Source organism: Eptatretus burgeri, chromosome 14 (assembly GCF_056783735.1).
Source record: "Eptatretus burgeri isolate ZD-2024b chromosome 14, Ebu_testis_v1, whole genome shotgun sequence".
Lineage (NCBI taxonomy): Eukaryota > Metazoa > Chordata > Myxini > Myxiniformes > Myxinidae > Eptatretus > Eptatretus burgeri.
In genome coordinates, this window is record NC_140974.1 from 62,963,357 (window position 1) to 62,988,456 (window position 25,100).

Below are 25,100 nucleotides of genomic sequence, written 5' to 3' on the forward strand. Positions count from 1 at the left end.
CATCGAGACACCTCACGGGCATGACGGTGGGACACGGCACGGACACAAATTGTATCCGGGAAAAGTATGAAACAGGACTATCCTGTAACATACAAGTCACCTGGTCAACCTGAGACAGTGGGACAAAGCATTCATCATCCATTTTGTCAGCGGTGTTCGAGTCTGCTTGGGCAGTGCCTCTGCTGTCAGGCGATGACGGGTATTCATCCTCGAGTAATACATAAACCGATTTATCAATTGATACAAAATCATTCCCTTATAAACCGATGATGTAAATCCCAACCAATTTGAATTGATCATGTGACCAGCGTTTACATCTTCATGAACACCTCTGCCTTCTTCCCCTGAATCGCTTGCACAAGGTTCAAAATGATACGGCTCGACGATTACCCCCGAAAACGTCCCATCACTAATTTTGTCTCCAATCGTTTTTTTCAAAATCCCACTGATCCCACTTTCAACATTCCAAGAACCTTCAGAGTCGCTTATGACGCTGGAATCAGCATCTGGATCCCAGTTCGACATGCACTGTTTCTCCATGTAAAACCGCTGTTTGGATCAAGATGGATTCCACATGTGACGTCACTGGCGAAATCGAAAATCGACACTCTGGGCTTTTTTCCACAATCCAGATACTTATTGATTAGAAAAAATATTCCAATTAATTTTCCCTTTAAAAAAATTTTTTGTATACAATGTCGAGGCTCATATAAGAGCGAACACAGAAAGTATAACAAAGAGAGCAGGAGACAATCGGAGGGAGGGGGGGGGGCACAAAGCAGTGGGGAATAGAGAACATTGTACTTTACGGTACTTCTACATATCGACGGTCCCCTGTGCCAGTGCGCATGCGCAGCCTGACCCGGAGCCAGGGATGTTGTGGGTGTTTCAACCTGTTCAATACTTGTTTGATTATTGTCGTTCCACGCTAATAAAGTGGTCGAACAAATTGAACTCTGTTCTTATTTATAATCAAACAACTTGATGCAGTCGAGTAAAGATCGTCGGTGCTGAGGAGGACACGACTGGGTGAAAACGGACCACGAGAACGTCGACAGTGAGTTTGGATTTCTCGGGTTCTGTACCCAATCTTCGCCCCCAGGACACTGTACACACGTGTGCATCACCGAAAATAGAACGTTTACTCCAGAATAACTGTTCCTATGGCGCCGGTGGAAGCAGAGTGCCCGATCGAGGGTTGTGACTATATGGCTACACACGCAGAGGCGACAGTGGTGGCCGCCATGTTGAGTATACACGCCACTGTGCACGTCGCCGCCCCCAGGGCGGCGAGCTCGAATGCCAAGATGGAGAAACTCAAGCGTCCCTCCATAGCACTGGCCGGAACGGGCGAGGCCTGGTCGTACTCATAACCCGCTGGGGCGAATACAAAACAGGTACTAAGCTTGTCGGACCCGACATAGTCGCGCAGCTACTGGAGTGCTGTGAGGAGGAGCTGAGAAAGGACCTCACTCGCGCGGCGGGTCGGAGCCTCGTGGGCAGCGATGAAGAAGACGTCCTCGCCGCCATGAAGGCGCTCGCCGTCCGGACGGAGAACACGATGGTAGCTCGAGTGGCCCTGTCTAACATGCGGCAGGGACACGAGGAGCCCGTCCGGTCGTTCCACGCCCGCATCAAGGGGCAGGCGGACACGTGCAAGTATGAAATGAAGTGCACCAAGGCGGGGTGCGATCAGGTCAACGACTTCACCGAAGAGATATTGCGCAACGTGGTTGCCCGTGGCATCGCGGACCAAGCAATACAACTTGACCTACTCGGTGAGAAGAACCAGGACATGCCATTAAAGGACATGATAGAGTATATCGAGGCCAAAGAGTCTGGAAAACGCTCGGCATCGCGCCTGCTTGACACTCAGAGCACGGACGCGATCAGTAGTTCGTATCGGCGGGGAAAGCGACAGGACGTCCGCGCCAAAGTAGGAGCCAGGCCGGAAAACGGAAGGCCAAGCCCGAAGGAGTATGCATCTACTGCGGCGAGGTGGGCCATGGCAAAACGCCTCAATGCGCGCCAGACGCGCCGAGTGCCCCGGATACGGTAAAAAGTGCCGGAAGTGTGACCGCCAGAATCACCTCGACAAGGCGTGCCTGGGCGGCCGATCGGCAAGACCCCCATCTAAGGAGACCGACGGGATGTACGACGAGCAGACGGCAGCCTTCGTCGAGCTATGCACGGTCACCATGGCCAGCACAGAGGACGAAATGCGCACGCTTCCCCTCGCTCACCACCTGTACGATGATATGTGCGATAAGTGGATGAAACGCATATCCGACCTGCAGCCATACGTCAACCTCACTCTCACCAACAAGCGCGAGGATTACAAAGCGCTGGGTTTTAACCTCCTGAAACACACCCGCGCGGTAACCCTACCCGCTATGGCAGACACGGGGTGCCAGAGCTGCCTGATCGGCATTAAAGTCGTCCAACAAATGGGGCCTGAGTACCGAGGACCTCATACCTGTATCCATGACCATGAAGGCCGCAAACAACAGAGGAATTCGTATCCTCGGAGCCGTGGTAGTCAGATTCGCCGGTAACAGTGACGACGCCGGAGATTGGAGACGCGCCAAATCGCGTATGTGACGGACTCTTCAGACCGCATATTCCTCTCCCGCGCGGCCTGCATGGACCTGGGAATGATCTCGGACAGATTCCCGACACTCGGAGAGGTGAATCTGACGACCTCGGAATTGTGCGACTGCCCGCGACGCGCGGAGCCGCCGACCAAGCCGACCGCACTCCCCATGCCAGCGACCGAGGCCAACAGAGAGGCACTACAGTCACATTTACTCAGGATGTATGCTCAGAGCACATTCAACACGTGCCCACACCAGCCACTACCGAGAATGACCGGCCCGCCACTACGTCTTATGCTCAGTGAGAACGCGACACCGGTTGCCCATCACACTCCCATCTCCGTGGCCATACATTGGCAAGATGAGGTAAAAGCAGGCCTCGACCAGGACGTTCGGCTCGGCGTGTTGGAGGAAGTACCCGTCGGCACGCCGGTGACATGGTGTCACCGCATGGTAATTTGCGCGAAAAAGAATGGCAAGCCGCGACACACCATCGACTTTCAGGCCTTGAACAAGCATGCGTTCCGCGAGACCCACCACACCCAATCCCCGTTCCACCAGGCGAGATGCGTACCTAACGGGAAGCGCAAGACAGTATTCGACGCATGGAACGGTTACCATAGCGTCCGCCTACACGAGGACGACCGCCACAAGACGACCTTCATCACTCCATGGGGGCGCTACCGGTACCTATCTGCCCCACAAGGGTATATGGCATCGGGGGACGGTTACTCACGACGATACGATGAGATCGTTGCGGACATTGGTAACAAGACCAAGTGCGTAGATGACACGCTCCTATGGTCAGACACGATTGAGGGGAGCTACTTCCAGGCGGTCCAATGGCTGGATATATGCGGCCGGAATGGAATCATCCTCAACCCGGAGAAGTTTGTCTTCAGCGCACCCACGGTGGACTTCGCGGGCTTCACCATCACCATGACCGACGTGCGACCGTGCAGCCGCTACCTGGAAGCAATCCACGATTTCCCACAACCGCGTAACATCACCGACGCCAGATCGTGGTTCGGGCTTGTCAACCAGGTGGCATACGCCTTTAGTATGGCCGAACGAATGCAGCCATTCCGGAAGCTCCTGAAAAGTGGAGAACGCTTCCAGTGGTCCATGGAGTTCGAGGACATATTCCGCGAGTCGAAAGACGTGATCGTACAAGAAATCGAACACGGTGTCCGCATATTTGACAAAACTAAGCCAACATGCATCGCCACGGACTGGTCGAAGGAGGGAATCGGATTCTGGTTGCTTCAAAAGCACTGCCGATGCGTGCCAGTTAGACCATTCTGCTGCACTGATGGATGGAAAATAACCCTGGTCGGCAGCAGATTTACGCACGCGGCAGAATCCAGATACGCGCCCATAGAGGGCGAGGCTCTCGCAGTCGCGGACGCCTTGGACAAAGCGCGCTACTTCGTACTGGGCTGCGAGAACCTGATCGTTGCGGTAGACCACAAACCACTGCTGAAACTCCTTTCGGACAGAGCACTTGACGACATACCCAACCCCCGCCTCAGGAACCTCAAGGAGAAGACCCTGCGTTATCGCTTCCGCATCATACATATCCCGGGAATGAAGAACAAGGCGGCAGATGCCATGTCGCGCAGGCCAGTTGGCACCACGCGACCTCCACTCATGAACCTTCCAGATGACAATGCCACCATAGCGACCCACCTCCAACCAAGCACGCACACCGACGTCCTGTCCCTCCTACGCCAAACTGAGCCGGAGTATGACGACGACGTCGAGGACAACCTGGCATGGTGTGCCGCGGGCCTCGAATCATTGCGATCAGTAACATGGGATCGCGTCAGGAAAGCCACCAGCAGCGATGGCGATATGCACATATTGGAGGGAATGACAATGAACGGCATCCCCGACTCAAAAATCGAGATGCCAGAGACAATTCGCGACTATCACCAGTACCGCGAGAACATTACATCGACAGATGGAGTGATCCATACAAGGACCGAGTAGTCATACCACCCTCACTCCGCGGCGATGTGCTGAGCGCCCTACACGCTGCCCACCAGGGCGTATCAATGATGACCGCCCGCGCAGAATCCTCTGTATTCTGGCCAGGCATGTCGGCCGACATCAGCGCCACTCGGAAAAACTGCGAACACTGCCACCGGATGGCACCATCACAGCCTGGAGCGCCACCAACTCCACCTATTCCGGTCGTTTACCCCTTTCAGGCAGTGTGCTCGGACTTCTTTGTACACAGGGGTGCACACTACCTTGTGACAGTGGACAGATACTCGAACTGGCCGATCATCTCAAAGTCGACGGGTGGCGCCGCCGCACTCATAAACCACTTACGTCGTGCCTTCGTGACGTACGGGACACCAGAAGAGCTCGCGTCGGATGGGGGACCGGAGTTCACCTCCACCGAGACCAGGTCATTCCTGCACAGATGGGGCGTACACCACCGCTTGTCATCGGTGGCCTTCCCTCACAGCAACTGTCGCGCGGAGATTGGAGTTAAGACAATGAAACGACTTATCACGGACAACACCAGCCCGCAGGGAGAACTTGACACTGACGCTGTGCAGAGAGCGATACTACAATATCGTAACACGCCTGACCCTGACACGAAGATCTCCCCGGCAATGTGTGTCTTCGGCCGCCCGATACGCGATTTCATCCCAATTATCCCCGGGAAGTACAGACCGCACGACACTTGGCATGAGACCCTGAAAGCGAGGGAGGAGGCCCTCCGCAAACGTCATATCCGCACAGCCGACACCTGGGCAGAACACACCAAACGCCTTCCGCCACTTGCTGTAGGGTCCTAGTCCGCGTACAGAACCAGACAGGATTCCACCCAAAAAAATGGGACAAGACAGGCAGTATCGTGGAGGTACGCCAACACGACCAATACGTGATCAAGATCGATGGCTCGGGCAGAGTCACACTTCGGAACAGGAAATTCCTGCGCAAGTTTAGCCCAGTTCGCAATGACCAGCTGCCACCCCGGTCTATCTATGATGATCTAGCAACCCGCATCACTGTACCTGTACCCGTTGTAACACCGCAACTGCCTGACCTCGACAGCGAACCCGTGACATCTGCGACGCCAACGGGGCCCACGCCGGCACTGACGTCAGTATGCACACCCCGGCGCAAGACGACACCCGTTTCAGACACGCCAGCAGCACCAGGACGAGGCACACCGAGGCGCGCGATCCTTCAGACGCCACCATCGGCCCCTGAAACCCCGAGAGCCCCATCCCCACTGGGGCCCGATGTGACACCACCAGCACCAGCAATAGGTCAACGCCGATCCACCAGAGCGACCAGCGTGCCTGCCTGGCACAAGGACTACTCCATGGAATAGTCACACGATGGGCGATATCAACTTTTGTTCATTCATTAAACTTAATATTTTCTCAGCCTTTATCTATTAACATAATAAAGACTCGAAGGGAGATAGAGAACATTGTACTTTACGGTAATTCTACATATCGACGGTCCCCTGGGCCAGTGCGCATGCGCAGCCTGACCCGGAGCCAGGGATGTTGTGGGTGTTTCAACCTGTTCAATACTTGTTTGATTATTGTCGTTCCACGCTAATAAAGTGGTCGAACAAATTGAACTCTGTTCTTATTTAGGGAACAGGGACATTAGGAGATCTGTGGAAGGAAGAGGGATGGGGTGGGGAACACGGGGTATACAAGATGGACACTTCAAGTAAACAAGATGGACACTACAAATTAGACCATGATTAATGATACTCGATGGTTTTCAGGAAAAAAAAAACAATACTTTTGGATTCCCCTTTCAGCAATCCAGCCGAGGTATTCAGCCTCATGCGCAATGCTGCATCTGTGTATCTGCAGGTCACACATTTGTCGGTCTCACACATCTGCGGATCTACAGATCATACATCTAAGGGTCTGCAGGTCACACATATGCTGGTCTGCATGTCACACATATGTGGGTCTGCATGTAACATGTGGGTCTGCATGCCACACATATGCAGGTCTGAATGTCACACATATGTGGGTCTGCATGTCACACATATGCGGGTCTGCATGTAACACATATGTGGGTGTGCATGTAACACATATGTGGGTGTGCATGTCACACATATGCAGGTCTGCAAGTCACACATATGTGGATCTGTGGGTCACACATATGTGGGTCTGTGGGTCACACATATGTGGGTCTGTGGGTCAAACATATGTGGGTCTGTTGGTCAAACATATGTGGGTCTGTTGGTCAAACATATGTGGGTCTGTTGGTCAAACATATGTGAGTCTGTTGGTCAAACATATGTGGGTCTGCAGGTTGCATATTACTATGTTATCAAAATAAAAGGACACACAGAATATCCGATCCTGTATTTCTACCTACATAGCTGCTTACTAAAGAGTTGTGACAAAATTTTACAAGAGATTGACGGATGGATGGATGGGCAGACAGAGAGAGCAAACCTCAATCCCCTCCGATGAAACCAGTTGGCGACTAATGAAGCGATGGACCAAATTTCATTTGAATATGTTAAAGGGTATGGGGAAAAAAGTCTGAAAAACCACAGGTGGGACAGACGGACCGACGGAGAGACGGAGCGCAAACCTATAGTCCCCTCCAGTGAAACCAGTTGGGGACTCATAAAAAAAAACCTGAAAGAAGGATGGCGAGCAATCTGCATATCATTATCATAATGAGTCAATCAACTGCAATGTCATAGACATGGGATGGAGGAAAACATTATGCACCTTTACATGGTAAAGGCGGTTAAAGTGAACCAGCAAAAGATAGCACACAAGATGGCTTCGGGTCAACTGGATTCAGACTGATGAAAGGAAAGCATGCCGGTAGGCAGTTGGGTAATTTAGTGTTCGAGTTTAGAAAGGACATTGAAATTTCTACTCATGGGAGACAGTGTTTCCCATTGCGTTGGAACAAACAACTGGAGAAAGAGGGAGAGTAAAGTTTTAGGAAAGTTGCCGAGGGACTGAAGTGGAAGAAATAAGAAGAGATTTGGCATCACAGGGAGAGAGGAACAAGTTGTCAAAGGTTCAATATCTCAGCAAGAAGACTCCTCGGAGGTTCAAATGTCGAGCATTTAGCAACAACCAAAACAGAGCGATGAAATCCTTATTTGAGAAACAGAAAAGTTTTGTCGCACAAGCTTCATGGAAGGAAGAAGAGGAGCACACGAGAAGTACACATTCATTTATGCACAAGGACACACAAGGATACACAAGGGAACTTGGAGGCAGGAGGACGCCATTTAGCCCATCAACTCTGCACTACATCGACACCATATTAATTCAATCTCACAGTCCATCAACATAAATTCACAGGAGGGTGGGGATGTGGGGGTTGGAGGAATGGGGATGAGGACAAGCCTTTGAAGATTAAATTCGAGATTGAGGAACTTCATGAACCAGCAAAAAAAGACTTTGAACCGGGCAGCATTAATCTTATAAATCCTCAGAATGTTCCAAAGAAAATGGGGGTTAAGCCGGCTCAAGATCATAATGGTGTCAGCTATAAAACATATAGAAATGTCCATCACTTTTACACGGGTTTTGGAGACTCACCCGGATCAAGAGGTTGAAAAAGTCTGCGTCTGATTCCCGGTGCTGAGCAGATGGCGATTGCATTCCAAAAGAACAGGATGGAAAGGAAAAGAGACTGCTTTGACCAACATGGATGCTTACTGCAGAGAATATTTCCTTCACAGCACCAGTTAGCCAGATAACAAGCTTTCTCATGACTAATTGATTGATCAACCCCATTAGTAAAGAAGGTTGGAACACTCGGATTCTCACCCAGGGGAGAACAATCAGATATCATAATAAACGCCCATTCGGGAGTCGAGAAAAAAAAAAGTTTAATTTTTCAGAGGAGTGGCTCTACCCAACTCGTGCGTTGGGTTCATTGGGAGACCACACCGGAACTCCGCTGTGGGTGTATCGAGCCTCCTGGATGGGAAAAGGCATTGCAACGTCTCTAAACTCCATTCGTCCTGGAAATGCAGATGCTCATTCACCCAGCGATTGCTGTCGGTGGAAGCGTGAGAAAGGTAACATCAGGAGAGCAGCTGCTGCCACCAGCGAAGGCCTTTTTCCAGCCTTAAGAGTCTTGGAAGACCGTGTGAAGCTTTTTTGTCAGGCAGGCCATGGGGGTTAGAGGTTCGGTGGCTGACAAGGTATGAGAGCCATCGAAAGTACGAGTGAGCAAGCAGGTAAATTCAGGTTTTGGTGTTACAATCATACATTGTTACTGAGGCTTCTGTGACCACTACTGATGCATACATGACATCTCTGCACAAGTTGGAGAGAATGAAGAGGAGAGTTTAGACTCTGTTGAGAAAATGGTTTCATATAGACAGCTCCCTCCATCGCAACAGCATCCTCGTTTGGTAAAACGATTAACTTGTGTCTTCCTTGGAGGACATTGTTAAATTTAATCTAAAACCACCGAAGTTTCACATCATCGCGTGTTTCAGAATCCTGAAGCACGTATATTGAGAAATGTAAGGTGGATGTGCACACTAGGCATGATGTCTTGAGTCACGTGAATGATAGGCATCTGATAAAGAAATTAATGATCGGAGCGACAACGGCGGCGATAGGAAGTTAAAAGAGGGACGAGATGGCTCAGGATGTGCACGCGTCAGAATGATATTTCAAACGATTACAAATGAAACTGCTGGGCATGGAAAAATGGAGCAACGAACAAAACGACCTTCAGGAAAGGAAAGATCAACGAATGAGTGAAGAAAATAAAAAATACCAAGGCAGTCCCTCCAAATTGCACCGTTATTCAGCAACCCTCTCTGTGAAACTCCAAGAATACAGGCTCACGCTTCACCCGTACTCTTTTATTCCTTCTTTCCTCCCTCTTGTGGAACCTCCTCCCTCAATATGTTCAATACCACTCTTGCCTCCAGGGCTTCAAGTTTTGTTTTTAACACAAGATCGAGGTTCATGGAAGCAATAAGGGAACCGATGGTAAAAAGGAAACAACCCAGCAGGTGGGGTAGCGATTCGCATTACACCAGCATCTCAGGTCATCCTCCATTTATACCAGTGATCTTTTCCATCACCTTTAACCCTCCCCTCTGTCTCCCCATCTATTTCCAGGTTGCTACGTTTCCGATACTATCTTCTCTCCTTCTCCTGTTGTTCATCCATCTTGTTGTGTACATCTGTTGTCCCACTGCCTTCACCGGTAGAGGTTGCCCCCTACCATGCGTCACGTCACTCTTCCAGTAAGCCTAAACTTTGGATGTAAAAATTTAAATTCTCAAGGAAATTTCGACCATCTGAAGGATGGCACACGCATCGATGCATAGCCTCGCAAGCGAAACACCAGGATGACAGTTTATAGCTGGGTAGACAGCTCAGAGGAGAGTGTGCATACCTCTTGGACTAGGCTTTCCTGCCAACCCATAAAATGAAGAGTCAATTGCTTAAGGATTTGGCTTTGCCATCTCTGAGATTATGATTTGGAAAAGATGCGTGCCAGGTAATTCTTCCAGCCAGCTCAAGACCTTGCACTAATGACGTCACAGCAAAGTAGATATCAGTTTCAACACAATCAATGTTGAATGAAATACGCCCTTACGCCTTGCTGTGCTTTCGGTGTTCTACATCGAACCAGACGTGTGTACAAGAGGTATCAGATCAGGGAAGCCCCGAGGCAGATGGTCTGAAAGAATGCAGGACCACAATGGTGTTTGCCCAGATGCTGTCGGGGCCTAGAAATGAATCAGAAGCAAATTAAAAGACTATTTCACATCAGCTGGTTCACTTTTCAATTTCCGTCGAACGGATTGCCTTTTAATCGAGAGAAGTTGAAGAGCAGAGGAAGAGCAATCTATTTAGTGAGGGTAATTGGATAGCACGAGTTTGCGATTAGCAGCCTGATGAGGAGTTAGCATCCCCAATGTGGATTAAGTGAAATATTGTGTGAAATGTGGCAATAATAATTTGACCACCTCTTCCATCCCAGCCGATGAAGACCTTGTCGCCACAATGACGTATTGACTTTCCAATTTCCAAGACATCTGGCCCAACTTTTCAGCGAGGGGTTGAAAGCCTCGTGATTGATATCATGGATCCAGTGTTTTCCAGGTGTTTTCGAGAACACGGTACCAGTAGCTTATTTCATCAGCCATGTCATTACCAGCAGGCGCCCCATTGACAGCATTGAAAGTCATTTGTTTGCCATGGATTGTGGTTCGGTTGAGGGAAATGCATTTTTGTTTACATTTTAAAGATAGTCCAAAAGTTTTAATTAAAGCGGAAGCATTACAGTGCGACAGTACAGTGTCACAGTGCAATGCAACCATACAGTGCAGCAGTTCAATATTTGCAGTTGCAGGAGGTACAGGCATCTTGCGGCAAAACCAACCAGAAGAGTCTCGTCAAGCCAAGTGCAAATCCCCCCCCAAAAAATCTATGCCCTGCTAAGCCTGCTTCTAACCTACGTAGGCCCACTAGTATCCCTGCTGAGCCTGTTTATAACCTAAGTAGGTCCACTAGTATCCCTGCTGAGATTGTTTATAACCTACGTAGGTCCACTAGTATCCCTGCTGAGATTGTTTATAACCTACGTAGGTCCACTAGTATCCCTGCTGAGATTGTTTATAACCCACTAGGCCAACGACTATTCCTGCTGAGCCTGTTTATAACCCACTAGACCCACGACTATTCCAGCTAAGCCTGTTTATAACCCACTAGGCCCACGACTATTCCTGCTGAGCTTGTTTCTAACCTACTAGACCCACGACTATTCCTGCTGAGCTTGTTTCTAACCTACTAGGCCCACGACTATTCCTGCTGAGCCTGTTTATAACCCACTAGGCCCACGACTATTCCTGCTGAGATTCTTTCTAACCTACTAGGCCCACGACTATTCCTACTGAGACTGTTTATAACCCACTAAGCCCACGACTATTCCTGCTGAGCCTGTTTATAACCCACTAGGCCCATGACTATTCCTGTTGAGCTTGTTTCTAACCTACTAGGCCCACGATTATTCCTGTTGAGCCTATTTATAACCCACTAGGCCCACGACTATTCCTGCTGAGATTGTTTCTAACCTACGAGGGGTCTAGGCCCATGACTATTCCTGCTGAGATTGTTTCGAACCTACTAGGTCCACGACTATTCCTGCTGAGATTCTTTCCAACCTACTCGGCCCACGACTATTCCTGCTGAGACCGTTTATAACCCACTAGGCCCACGACTATTCCTGCTGAGCCTGTTTATAACCCACTAGGCCCACGACTATTCCTGCTGAGCCTATTTATAACCCACTAGGCCCACGACTATTCCTGCTGAGATTGTTTTTAACCTACGAGGGGACTAGGCCCATGACTATTCCTGCTGAGATTGTTTCGAACCTACTCGGTCCACGACTATTCCTGCTGAGCCTGTTTGTAACCCACTAGGCCCACGACTATTCCTGCTGAACTTGTTTCTAACCCACTAGGCCCACGACTATTCCTGCTGAGCCTGTTTATAACCCACAAGGCCCACGACTATTCCTGCTGAACTTGTTTCTAACCTACTAGGCCCACGACTATTCCTGCTGAGCCTGTTTATAACCCACTAGGCCCACGACTATTCCTGCTGAACTTGTTTCTAACCTACTAGGCCCACGACTATTCCTGCTGAGCCTGTTTATAACCCACTAGGCCCACGACTATTCCTGCTGAGCCTGTTTGTAACCCACTAGGCCCACGACTATTCCTGCTGAACTTGTTTCTAACCCACTAGGCCCACGACTATTCCTGCTGAGCCTGTTTATAACCCACAAGGCCCACGACTATTCCTGCTGAACTTGTTTCTAACCTACTAGGCCCACGACTATTCCTGCTGAGCCTGTTTGTAACCCACTAGGCCCACGACTATTCCTGCTGAACTTGTTTCTAACCCACAAGGCCCACGACTATTCCTGCTGAACTTGTTTCTAACCTACTAGGCCCACGACTATTCCTGCTGAGCCTGTTTATAACACACTAGGCCCACGACTATTCCTGCTGAACTTGTTTCTAACCTACTAGGCCCACGACTATTCCTGCTGAGCCTGTTTATAACCCACTAGGCCCACGACTATTCCTGCTGAACTTGTTTCTAACCTACTAGGCCCACGACTATTCCTGCTGAGATTGTTTCTGACCTACTAGGCCCACGACTATTCCTGCTGAGATTGTTTTTAACCTACGAGGGGACTAGGCCCACGACTATTCCTGCTGAGCCTGTTTATAACCCACTAGGCCCACGACTATTCCTGCTGAGCTTGTTTCTAACCTACTAGGCTCACAACTATTCCTGCTGAGCCTGTTTATAACCTATTACACCCACAAGTATCGCTGCTGAGCAAAACTACCTCACTGTGCTTGCTTTCACACAATACTTCAACATTATTTAATCATTCATTCCCTTGCTTGTTACGTCCACCTGTTGTTTGACTGTCTGTACGTCCCCTTACTTCCCTCCATCACGTTACTTTGTACACAAAAAATAAACAATTCGTTGATGTAATGAGAGGTGAGGAGTTAAAGCCAAGATCTCAAAATAACTTTCAATAACAATATTAAATTACCAACCTTGTATTGCTGACAGCGACTTGTCGATGACAGTCAATCTGAAGTCGGCCTGGCATAATGACAGTCAAAAAATGTTTCATTTTTGTCATCTTAACACTCGAACAATCCTTCTAATTAAAGGCACTTCGCATTGCACAACATTACCTGGTGAAATTATTACCACGCACGTGCAAAGGTGAAAAGTGGGGTTAAGCAATTGGTTCATTTTGTCTGTCTGTCTGTCTTCAAACGTCAGGTTATGATCGAGGAACTTAATTTCAATTGGATGTTATATTTTGAATATGAATCAGAACACAAACCTGTAGTTTAGCAGTTCTTTGACTCTGATGCCATTCAGATTGCACATGCGCAAAGAGGAGTGAGATAATATTTCTCAACTGTATGCCTATCTGGCAGTGAAACAAAATTGAAAATTATTCCAAACGGGAAACATACTGTTTTTAAGAATGTCACAAAGGACACAAACAACAGAGACGAATAACTAATGTACGTGTTAAATAAGGTGGTGTAAAAGACGCTGCATCAACGACAGTAAATTTGCGGAAATTTTTTTTTCTACAACCTTTAAAATCTCTATTTTGGTTCAATTGAATTATTTTCGTGAACAGGAGAACACAAATCATCATTTTGGCACTTTCAAAACCCTTCCGTTCAATGGTACTTGGACAAAATATTTCGGCATTTTACATCATCTCCACCAATAAATTTGCTGCTCGCAGATCCCGCCTCATGTCCTTTTCTTCCTCAAGAGTGTATGTGATAAGGTGTTCTATGAACTCTCTAGTTATGATTCAAAACTATTGTCATCATAAGGGATCTGGGGCAAGCTCGACGAGCAGCAAAGGTTCAACAGATATACCAATAAGCAACAAATCAACTTCAACTAACTTCCCAGTACTTCAGGTGGAGGCCACCAAGTCTTTTCCACAATTGGCCAAACCCCATTTGTGACATCACATGTTTGTTTCACAGCTGATCATTGGCAAGAGGATTGGATATATCATTTCACAAGCAATCATGAACAAGGTGGCCTTCAATTACACTTTCATAATAGAGAACGTACATCGCTTGTGATATTATTGAAATGTCTCTGACATTGTCATTTTTTTTTTCCGACAAATTATTATGTCAGTAGCTTTAACATACTTATTACAGACAATAAGTTATTGGTTATACAACGAACCTCCACCCCCCTCCAAATCTCACCCGATGCACTCCCCACCCCGTGATATTCCTCGATCGCCTCCATGTCATGAAACTTTAAAGCTGGTGGTTCATAACCACAAGGTGAATTACAAAGTGGTTAAGAGGTAGCAGTGGTTACTGGTAGAACAGAAATTGCTTTAGACAGAATTCCTTTTGACACAAGTGCCAGCAAAGAGTATCCCTTGAGCATCGAGTGGCCATCGCTTGCGGTTGAAGGAATCCAATCCCGCAGAGTACCGCTGATTGTAGGCGATTCAACTCACCCGACTCGTGTATTGACAGAATGGATTTCCATGCTGAAAGTGGTTTTATGTGAGGGGGTTGGGGGAAGGTCGCATTGCAGTTATCGTTGGGAAGGAGCGATAGGGGCTTCGTGCGGTGTGTTTATATGGATACTCGGTGTACAAAGAGAGGTTGAGGTGCACAAACAGGTTGACTAGTGCTTGTGGTGTATAGACACACATGTCTGGATCATTGAAGGGTGGGCCGGATGGTTGGCCTGGCTGACTGCCTCATAAATTAGAAAAGCATATATCTGGCTTGTTGATTTAATGGCCACTTGCCGGGTGAGAAACTGCCTGACTTGATTGCTGATTGGCTGGCTGGCTCTCAAGATAAATGTTTACCTAAATGGTTGAACATCTACTTAAAAAACTGTCTGTCTGACTGTCTGGCTGGCTGGATGGCTGACTGTCTGGATGGCCGCTCCTACTTTGAATGCAAACAGCAGACATCTGTGTGAAGGTGATCCCTCTAAGCTTCGTCAGCACAATTCCTGTTCCCATTCCAATTGTCATTCCCATTATTCGTCGGAATAATCGGCTTTTCAGGCAGGCTTTTAGGTGCCCGGCCATGCTGACAATTTACACCCTTGACCATAAAGTGCAAAAGAAAAAAAAAGGAGATTATTTCAACGAGCACACTAAACCCCTTGAATTCAGACATTTCCCATGGGGCGAGCACAATTCTCTCCTTTGATGCTGATGATGCAGTCGACATGCAACGTATTATATGCAGGAAGAGCAGAAGTTGCAGATGAGGAGAATTGAGAAACTCAGCGCGTCGAGCTAGCTCGAACATCATTTGAAAATATGTTGCGAGAAAACAAAGTCAAGACTTCAGAACACTCAAGGATAGCTAACTCGGCCTAGGACTAGGACATGGCCCAGCTGTGCATGGAGGCCTCAAAAAAGGCTCCCGATGGCGAATGGCAAATGTGCTAGGGGGACACCTAGGAAGTCAGGTGTGCTGAGGGCAGAAGCCAAGGCAAGAGCTGAGTCAGGTCAAGCCTGTTCTAAATTAGGTTGAAGGCCTCCGCGCTGACGGATAGGCAGCCGGACAAGAGCAGAAGGGGCCTCCTTGAGAACGGCACTTTGGGAAATTAGGCTCATTCAGCAGTTCCGAGCCCTCATCCTATAAATCAGCGGCTCTGCCGTCGCCCAGCAGGCCACAGGGACGCCATCATTTAATCCGAGGAACCAGCTTATTTATGATGTAAAGTTTAATCTTTTAAATTGCTCCTGGCAAGTCCGCTCTCAAGCCTTATAGTCGGCCGACTGATGAAAGGTGGAGGGGTTTTGATCGTGGTTGAGCTATCTGCCTTTGGCTTTTCTGATATGAAGTGCATTCGACTCCTGTGTGATTCGGTCTACTATTCCAAATGTCCTCCTAGAATTAGGTGGACAAAAAAAGGCTTTTTCACACAGTGTAAATATCACCACTTTATCATCCCAAATCTACTGATCAGTGTCTCCATGGTTGGTGGCTTGCAGTAAATTGTGCACACCATTTGGCCACCTCTAAATTTACAATGGAAAAAGGTGTACTTCCACTCCAAATACAAGTGGTGCTCAAAAAGTTGGTCGAAGAATATACTTGCGACCCTCCAAGACACATCAACATATTTAAAAGTATGTCATTAGTAAAATAATTACATATATATATATATATATATATATATATATATATATATATATATGTATATATATTGTCGCGGATTCGCACCCGCCGGCGTGCCGGGCGGCCACGTAACTCGAATCGCGGCACGTCGCCCACCGGACGGACAATCCCGTCGTGACCCTCTCGGACTAACGCCGGGAACTAGTCACGGGTGGGCCTTTCGGCCTCACCACGATCGTGCCAATCGGCCCCCCGCGTGGGATAGGGTTGTTCGCCAAATTCGACCTACCTAAGTACCCACACGGAGGGTAGACCGGGCGATCGCACCTCGCCGCAGGTCGACTTCAGACACGGGCCACTTTAAGCGACCCGTTCCGTACTATCGGGATAACCGAGCGGTGTTATCGTCAACCTCGACGGTTCCGATTAATTATCGGGCGTATTTAGCCCACGACCAACCCTTTACGTGAAGTAAGATGGAGATTCAATTAGAGAAAAGACGAAGCGAAACGGGAGAAACAGTTCAACATAAAGCACATTTATTCCGCGGCAAACGGAAAGCACACATATACAATTACCACAATTATGCACCAAAAGCAAATGTAACAAAAGAAGAAACAACAATTACGCACCAAAAGCAATTGCAACAAAAGAAACACAATGCAGATCTACTACCGACTACGCGAGCACACGGCAACACTTACACAGTTTTACTTCACAGACGGCGCCGACAACAGATATACTCCAAAGCAAAAGAAAAAGGGGGCATCCTCAACGATAAGGGGGCAGATGGGCCTGGGGCCGAGACCGCGTCGAGCCTACCCGTCTGGTGATGAGCCGCAAAATGGCGGCGGCGCCCCGACTCCGCGGGCCTCGCTGGCACTGCCTGGAATGGGGTGGGAACGGGGCCCCCTTCTCACACTATCTCAGCGCGGGGGAAACAGGGGGGGGTTGCTGATGCTCGGGGGAAAGAGGATATCTGGCTGGCTTGGGTCCCGCGACGAGCGACTCCACTGCGACCTCGACCGCATTCCCGGCCTCCCCTCTCCGCAGCTCCCCGACTCTGACACGAGCGCAGACCTCCACAAAGCTCCTTGGCTTCTCCAGACTCTCCGGACCCCGACAGACACTCTCTCGACTGATTTCGCCGCCGCCACAACTCTCCAACTCTTCCCTCGATTCGCCCCGCGCTCGGCGCTTTATAGTGCGACAGGAGAAACCATATGCAGATTCCTGGATCAGGATCGGCTCGGGGACGGAGCCACGCTCGCCCATTGGACAGGGGAAAAGTGGGCGTGAATCATTCCTGATCCTCGAATCTGCATATATCGATTATACTCCGACGCGCCTGGAGGCGGGGCCAAATCGCCCCACGCTCGCTGATAGGACGGAACAGAAGTGGGCGTGAATCATTCTTGATCCGATTTCTCGGAAAGGCCGCTTTTTGCACCCGCTGCTCGGTGCGCGCCCTGTACGAGTCCAGGATCGGTGCCCACAAGCGGCGTGGGAATGGCGGTGATGCGATGGTTGTGAGAGCGAGATGTGACGGTAAAGGTCGTGGCTGTTGGCGTTGTTGTTGTGAAGCGGCGTTGCGGTTGAAGTGGTTGTTGTGAAAGCGGTTGTGGAGAAGGTGGATGTTGTGAAGGCGGTTCTGGAGAAGGTGGCTGTGGTTGTCGAGATGCGGTTGGTGGTGGTTGTGGTGGTAGTAATGGCGGTTGGTCCAAAATAAAGATAGTAAAAGAAAAACGGCTATCTTGAAGGGTCGCAGCCCGAATGAATGACATTTATTCCCTCTAAACAACGGGTTTGGGCTAACTACACATATACTTACAGAGATATCTCACCTACGGGACCTGAATGGTGGTTTGCGAATTTCGTCAACCACAACTGTATATATATATATATGTATATATAAATATTATATATATATATATATATATATATATATATATATATATATATATATATATATATATATATATATATATATATATTATATATATACATATATATGTACATAGTCACTGATGATTCGCCATTAAGCGGTGAAACCAGTCCAGCAGCTGAGGAGGTGTGTTGCATTGGGATTCTTATGTGTGTACGATGTGTGAATGTCTTTATAGCTGTGGAGAAAATCTGGGAAGGGTTTGAAAGAGCAAAGCACTTACCTTGTGTCAGCCTTCTTGGTTACTTTATGCAGCTTCTTCGGCGAAAAGAGCATGGGAGGTGTCAATTAACAGGCCATTAACAAATACGGGAAATGTTCATCCCAGTCATCCTGACGGGTGGTGGTAAAGAGTGCCAACTGTTGTATGAAAGTTCTATTAAACCTTTCCACCATCCTGTCAGATTGTGGACTTTGGGGCATTGTCTGGGTTTTTTGAATTGCCAGGACATTGCACACTTCTCTTAGCAATTCACTCTCAAAATATCATCCCTGGTCTGTGTGAGGCTCCTCCAGAATCCCGTGCCGACATATAAAACCTTCGACGAAGGCCTGTGCCACAACCCCGGCTTCTTGGTTAGGAAGGGCATAGGCCTCCGGCCATTAAGTGAAGTAGTCCAAAATTACGAGGATGTATTGATTACCTTGGCGAGTGGGGGGCAGTGGTCCCAAGATGTCCATGGCCAGTCGCTTAAGGGGGACAGCATTTGATGTAGAAGAAGCGTGGCCCTCATCCTCCGTGTCAGTCCCTTTTTGGCAGTACAGGCATCGCATGATCGACACCAGTTCTGTATATCGTGCCCCATATTGACCCAATGAAACTGCCGGCGGACCTGAAATGTTGTTTTTGTTTTGCCAAAATGGCTGCCAGGGTGGGTACCGTGCACCTGATCCAAATTTTTAGTCTTAAATTGATCGGGGACTATCACTAGCCAGGAAGATTTTTCAGAGGGGATCTCCACCCAGTTACGATGCAAAATGTAGTCTTTCATTGCCAATGTTTTCCATTGAGCCCATTATGCCTTGTTCGCACTCCGAAGGGGGTGACCTCCTCCCCGCTGGGTCTCCTATCCACCCAAACCCACTCGTACACTGCCCCCACCAAGGAATCTTCCCGCTGGGCCGTGCTATATGCCAAATTTCCGAATACCTCGTCCACGGTTCGTGGCAAAACTGGGCCTATCATCTGGGCCGCACAGGCTCGGAGCTTATGAGAGGTGTCTACCAATTGATCCCTGTCCTCGTGTTCCATGCAGAATATACAGTTTTCTCCCAGACAAGGGCATCGAGAGAGCGCATTGGCACTCCCATGAGCATTTCCAGCTCTATGGGCCACATTAAAATCGTACTGCTGCAACTTTTCGAACCACCTTGCAATTTGGCCCTCCGGTTCCTTGAACCGTAAGAGCCATTGCAAGGAGGAATGGTCAGTTCAAACCAAAATTTTTCTCCCATACAGGTACGGGTGGAAATGGCTCATGGCAGACAGCATAGCCAATAGCTCCTTGCGAGTGATGCAGTAATTTTGTTCGGGCCGACTCATGGCCCGATGAATATGTCATCACTCTTTCCATGCCCCCCCTCCCCCCTGTGTCTGAGACAAGACTGCACCCAATCCTTCCTGGCTTGCATCTGTGTGCAGGGTAAACATCCCGTAATCGGTGGGGTATGCTAAAACGCGTGCGGATGTCAAACACCCCTTTAATTTGAGGAAGGCATTATTGCATTCCTCTGTTCAATTAAACTGTGACCCCTTCTCCGTAAGCCGATGAAGGGGTCTGGCTATGTCCGCAAATTTTGCCACAAAGTGCCAGTAGTCGGAGCAGAGCCCCAAAAAACCCTGTACCTGCTTGATGTTACAAGGTACGAGCCACTCCTCTACCACAGTGATCTTACCTGGGTCGGTTTTCACCCCATCATGGCCTATCACATGTCCAAGATAGGCCCCTTATTTCACGAACAAAGTGCATTTCCTCGGACTCAACTTCAACCCTGCCTGCCTGAGGTGCCCAAACACCTGGTCTGAATTAGCTATGGCCTGGGGGAATGTTTTAGCGTGTACTAGGACGTCATCCAGGTACACCAGGCATGATTGCCATGGCATGCCACCAAGCACACGCTCCATCAATCGTTCAAAGGTGGCGGGGGCATTGCACAAACTGAACGGCATTACAGTGAACTGATACAGTCACTTCCCTGTCTTATCAATCTCCACCTGCCAATACCCACTCTTAAGGTTCAAAATTGAGAACCACTTCGAGCCTGAAATGGTGTAAAGAGTATCGTCAATCCTCGGCAGGGGATAGGAGTCTTTGAGTGTCACGTTGTTAAGTTTTACATGTGTTGGTCAACAAGTTTGTGTAAGGCCTCCCACTGGGCTTCTTCAAAATCTATATGACTCCGGTTTGCCATTTTGCACATGGGATCGGGCCAATTCCGACGATGTTCTAAAGATCCCCCCGGGGTCGGTCCGACTCAATGTTATCGTCCCTGAGCTCTGCGACTTGCATTACTGGGCTGCAGTCTGCCACCTTCGTGCCCGTCTGAGAGTGTATGGTTCCGTGCTTACATTAATTATCCTGACGGGCATGACAGGCCCATCAGTATTTACGAGGGTGCGGCCCACGACTAAGTCCGGGGTTGATTGCCCCACCAGTAGTTCAAATAAGCCACAGGGTACCTGCCAGGTTGCGTGAGCCCACCACCGTGCCGGAACTATTGCCTCGGCACCCGGGGGGGGTCACGGAATCGGGAGTCTCCAGCTCCACCTTCTCATATGTGCTCATGTCACCCAACAACAACTCTTCAATACCCATCTGCATGACTCCTTGGCCCAAGTCGACTTTGCAACCACCGGCAGTTAGCACATCTAACCGTATTAAACATTGGTCGCCCACCTCCACCACCCAAACTCTTTCCTCTTCTTTAGTGAGCCCAACTTAAGGGTCATGAAACCACGCCTATTATGGGGGCCGTTGCCCCGGTAGATAGTTGCACACTACGATTTTGCAGATGGTGGATATCATCCCAACCGTCCATACTCTAATGAAGGACCACATGGCTGATGATTGTGGCGCTTGCTCCTGGATCCACAACTGCGTCTACCCCTATCCCGACAATTTTGCACCTAATTGTTAAACTGCCAGTACCAATTTGGCCACAATAAATGACTTGTCGCGGTGGTGAGGGCTCCTTTCCATCTGATTCTGCCGAATACGGCCCTATATGCTCGGCACTCATTAGTTTCCCTGGGACTGGTGGAGGGCGGGGGGGTGTTGGGGGCCGGCTTGTCCAGTCTACTCGGAGCAGAGTTGGTGGCCCAGAAGGTCGGGGTCTCTCCCTGCGCGGGGACCTACACTCCCGTGACAGGTGGCCCACTCGCCCACAATTATAGCAATTTACTGGGTACGGTGTATGCCTAGGATGTTCTAAATCCCCCTCCCACCTCCGCTCCGAATCGGTGTATTCATTACTGGCCCACCGGGTGCCTTCCTCCTTACTGCATGCCATGGTCCAGATCCTGCCAACCAGCAGTCGACCATTTCCCGGACTATTCCCTCCAGTTCCGCTCAGGTCTCAAGACTAGTCCCAGCTCTGGGCTCATCACTGTCCACGGGGCCCACCTGCCAGACAGTTATCGAATGGCGCTTGGACCCTCTGGCCAGTGGCTTCGATGCCTCCCATTGGGCGGCAGTGTCAGCAGCCTTCTGGAGGTTTTCCGGCCAAAATGTCATCAGCAGGGCTACAGTGTCGGTGCCCGCGAGAACCTGGATAAAATAGTCCAGGGCAACGTCTTCCTGGTAGGGCGCTGCCATGTTTGCATGTGCGATCCCCACTGCGCGGTGAATGTCATAAGCCAAATCTCCCATTTTTTCATTAGGTTGCCGTTTTAACCTGCTGAGCTGAACTTTAACAAGCTCGCTCTGCTCTTCTATACCAAATCGATTATTTAGGGCCGAACGGAGGCCTGCCAATGTCATTGCTCCCAGGGGCATAGTGGTCAGGACCTCAGCCACTGTGCCACGCAAATGCAATCCCACTCTCGTCCGCACTCCAGCCATTACCCCTGGCCACGTGGTCAATTTGGGCCAAATACGCCCTCAGGTCGGTCTTCCCGTCCGGCCTCCTGGGTTCCTTGCCCCATTCACCAGTCCTTGAGGGACCAATGCAGGGGTGGACCCTCTGGATTCTGGCGGTGCGCTACACCCACAGAACCCAAGCCACTCACCCGGACAATTCGTCAACCCCGTCTGGGAGGATGTGTGCCCCGCACCTTCTTGCGCACTCATCCATGCCATGTTACTCGCACTCTGCACACACTGGTACAATAATACTGGGGGCTTGTGTTGGCCCAAGAGACCCTGGGGCTTCCCCCCCCCCCCAAAAAAAACTTGGCATGTACTCTTTCGCATTATGCGCCCGCTCCACCTCGCACAGCCTTACCTTTACTGGACTCACCTGGTCGCGGTCCACTTTGAGGGAGTGCATCTTCTGCCTTTATTCCTAAAGGAGGTTATCCTGACCCTTACATCGGTTCTCAAGACATTCAACAAGCTCAATCTTAATGTTCTTCACCTTCTCTTCCATTTGTGTTTGCTCCTCTTTTACTTTATGTAATTCATCCTACACTTGTTCCATCTCTCTTTGTGTCTCTGTTAATTCCTCCTTCGCTATCTTAAAACACACTTTGGTCTCATCCTCGTGTTTCTTTAATCACTTGCTCATTTCCTGATTTTTTGTCTCTACCTTCCATCCCATTTCTTTAACCATTTTCGTCATTTCTTTGTGTCTCACCTTACTCTCCTCCTTTACCGGCCCCCAATTCCCCCTTTGTTTCCTGCTGGCCTTGTTTTAAATTTTGTATCGTGTTCGTGGTTTTCCCAATCTCGACTTTTCATTGTCCTTATCCTTTCTTTATTTCCATCATCCCCTGTCTGATTTTATCTCCTTCTCGCTTTACCGCCGTTATCACTTATTCCTTACCAGTCTTCATCGCGGTCCAAACAGCTTCCACATTCTCCTTCACCCCGTTCATTTCCTCACGTCCTGTCCTGATCTCATCCGCCATCTTTCGGTCCATGTTTTGCATCTTGCCCTTTACCTCTGCCAGCCCACCATCCAAGCTTTGCTGCCTCGCCTTTACCTTTTCCAGCTCCACCTTCATTTCCTCCTGAGCCGCCTTCATTTACTCCCTGATGCTCTTGCCCATCACTTCCATATTCCTGTTCATTTTATCCTTCAGTGTTTGCATCTCACCTCTCATTTCATTCTTCAGTTGGGTTTGTCCTGCTTGTATATTCCCCTTCCATTTTATCCATTTCTCCTTGCATTTGGTTTTGTCCTACTTGTATATCCAATTTCATATCACCTATCATACGCGTCATCATTTCCATAAACTGGTTCATATCCAGTGGTTTTGGCGAGGCCGATCAGCTGTGATCGGGTGTGGATTCCAGGGGAATCGCAACGTCGTCCGTGAGGCAAATTTGGTGGTGGGGGTCCCCAAATATCGTTTCTGTCCCGGTTACCCCCAATGTTACCTCTGGGTACCGCTGCAGGGAATGATCTCCCTCAAAGCTGTTGTCCTGAGCCATGGATTCTTCAAACGTTGTTTCAAAACCCACTTGGACCAGCACGTCTTGGTCCACCATGGTCCGCACAAACAATCGAATACATTTTTTATATTCTAACCTACTCTTAATTTTGGGGGTGCATTAAGCACACCCCAGGTTCGAATTCCGCTCCTGAACACCAAAGTGTTGCAGACCCGCGGTCGGGGACGAGAAGGCCATGAGGGGTGAGCTACCTCGGGTTCCTACCAGACTCTTCAGAATCGCAGACCGTCGCACACGCATAACTTCGTGACGTGGCAGGTCGCTAATCGACCGTGAACGCCAATAACTCGACCACGTGACTTAGGGTCCTCTGTCTGATACCGTTTACTTAAAGGTCACGTGATCTAATTACCGGGGGAAATGCCTTCAGTACGCACTTGCTCAAACCGGATCACCTTACCAGATCAGATGCAGCCGAGCGTAACTGCCAAGAACGGACCAGCTAGGAAACAAATCATTGGGGGATAACGTCCTGGCTAATAAAACAGGAAACAAATCATCCTGGCTAAACTAGACTGCGAACCATGCTGGACCAATGGAGGAAAAGACAAAAACGAGCTGGGAACATTTCTACACAAAGCATTTATTTACAATGGTGAGGAAAGGTATGTGGCACAGTGAATTGGGTTTATTCGTATGTGCAGCAGGGGAGAGCAAGGAATTTGTGGTGTGCAGCAAAAGGCAAGCAATCTTACAAAAGCAGACAGAGAGAAGACCGATCCCATGATAACTTCCACAATCTTAACTTAAACTAGGACAGGCGCCATCACATGCACACACACACACACACACACACACATGGAACTGGGATGAAATCAACAGAGGAGTGATATGTAAACACTGAGGGAGGAAATTAAAGCAGGTCAGGAGGAGCTGAAGGTGGAGCTGGAAAAGGCAAAGATGAGGCAGCAAAGCTTGGAGTCGGGCTGACAAAGTTAAAGGGGGAGATACAAAACATGGACAGAAGGATAACGGAGATCAGGACAGTACGTGAGGAAATTAATGGGTTGAAGGAGAATGTGGAAGGTGTTTGGACTGCGATGAAGACGGGAAAGGAAGAAGTGATGAATAAAATTACGGCGGTTAAGAGAGAAGTAGATAAACTCAGACAGGGGATGATGGAAATAAAGAAAGGACAAGGACAATCGGAAGTCGAGATTGGGGAACACACGAACGCGATCCAAAATTTAAAATAAGGCCAACAGGAAAAAAGGGGGAATGGTAGGCCGTAAAGGATGAATTCAATG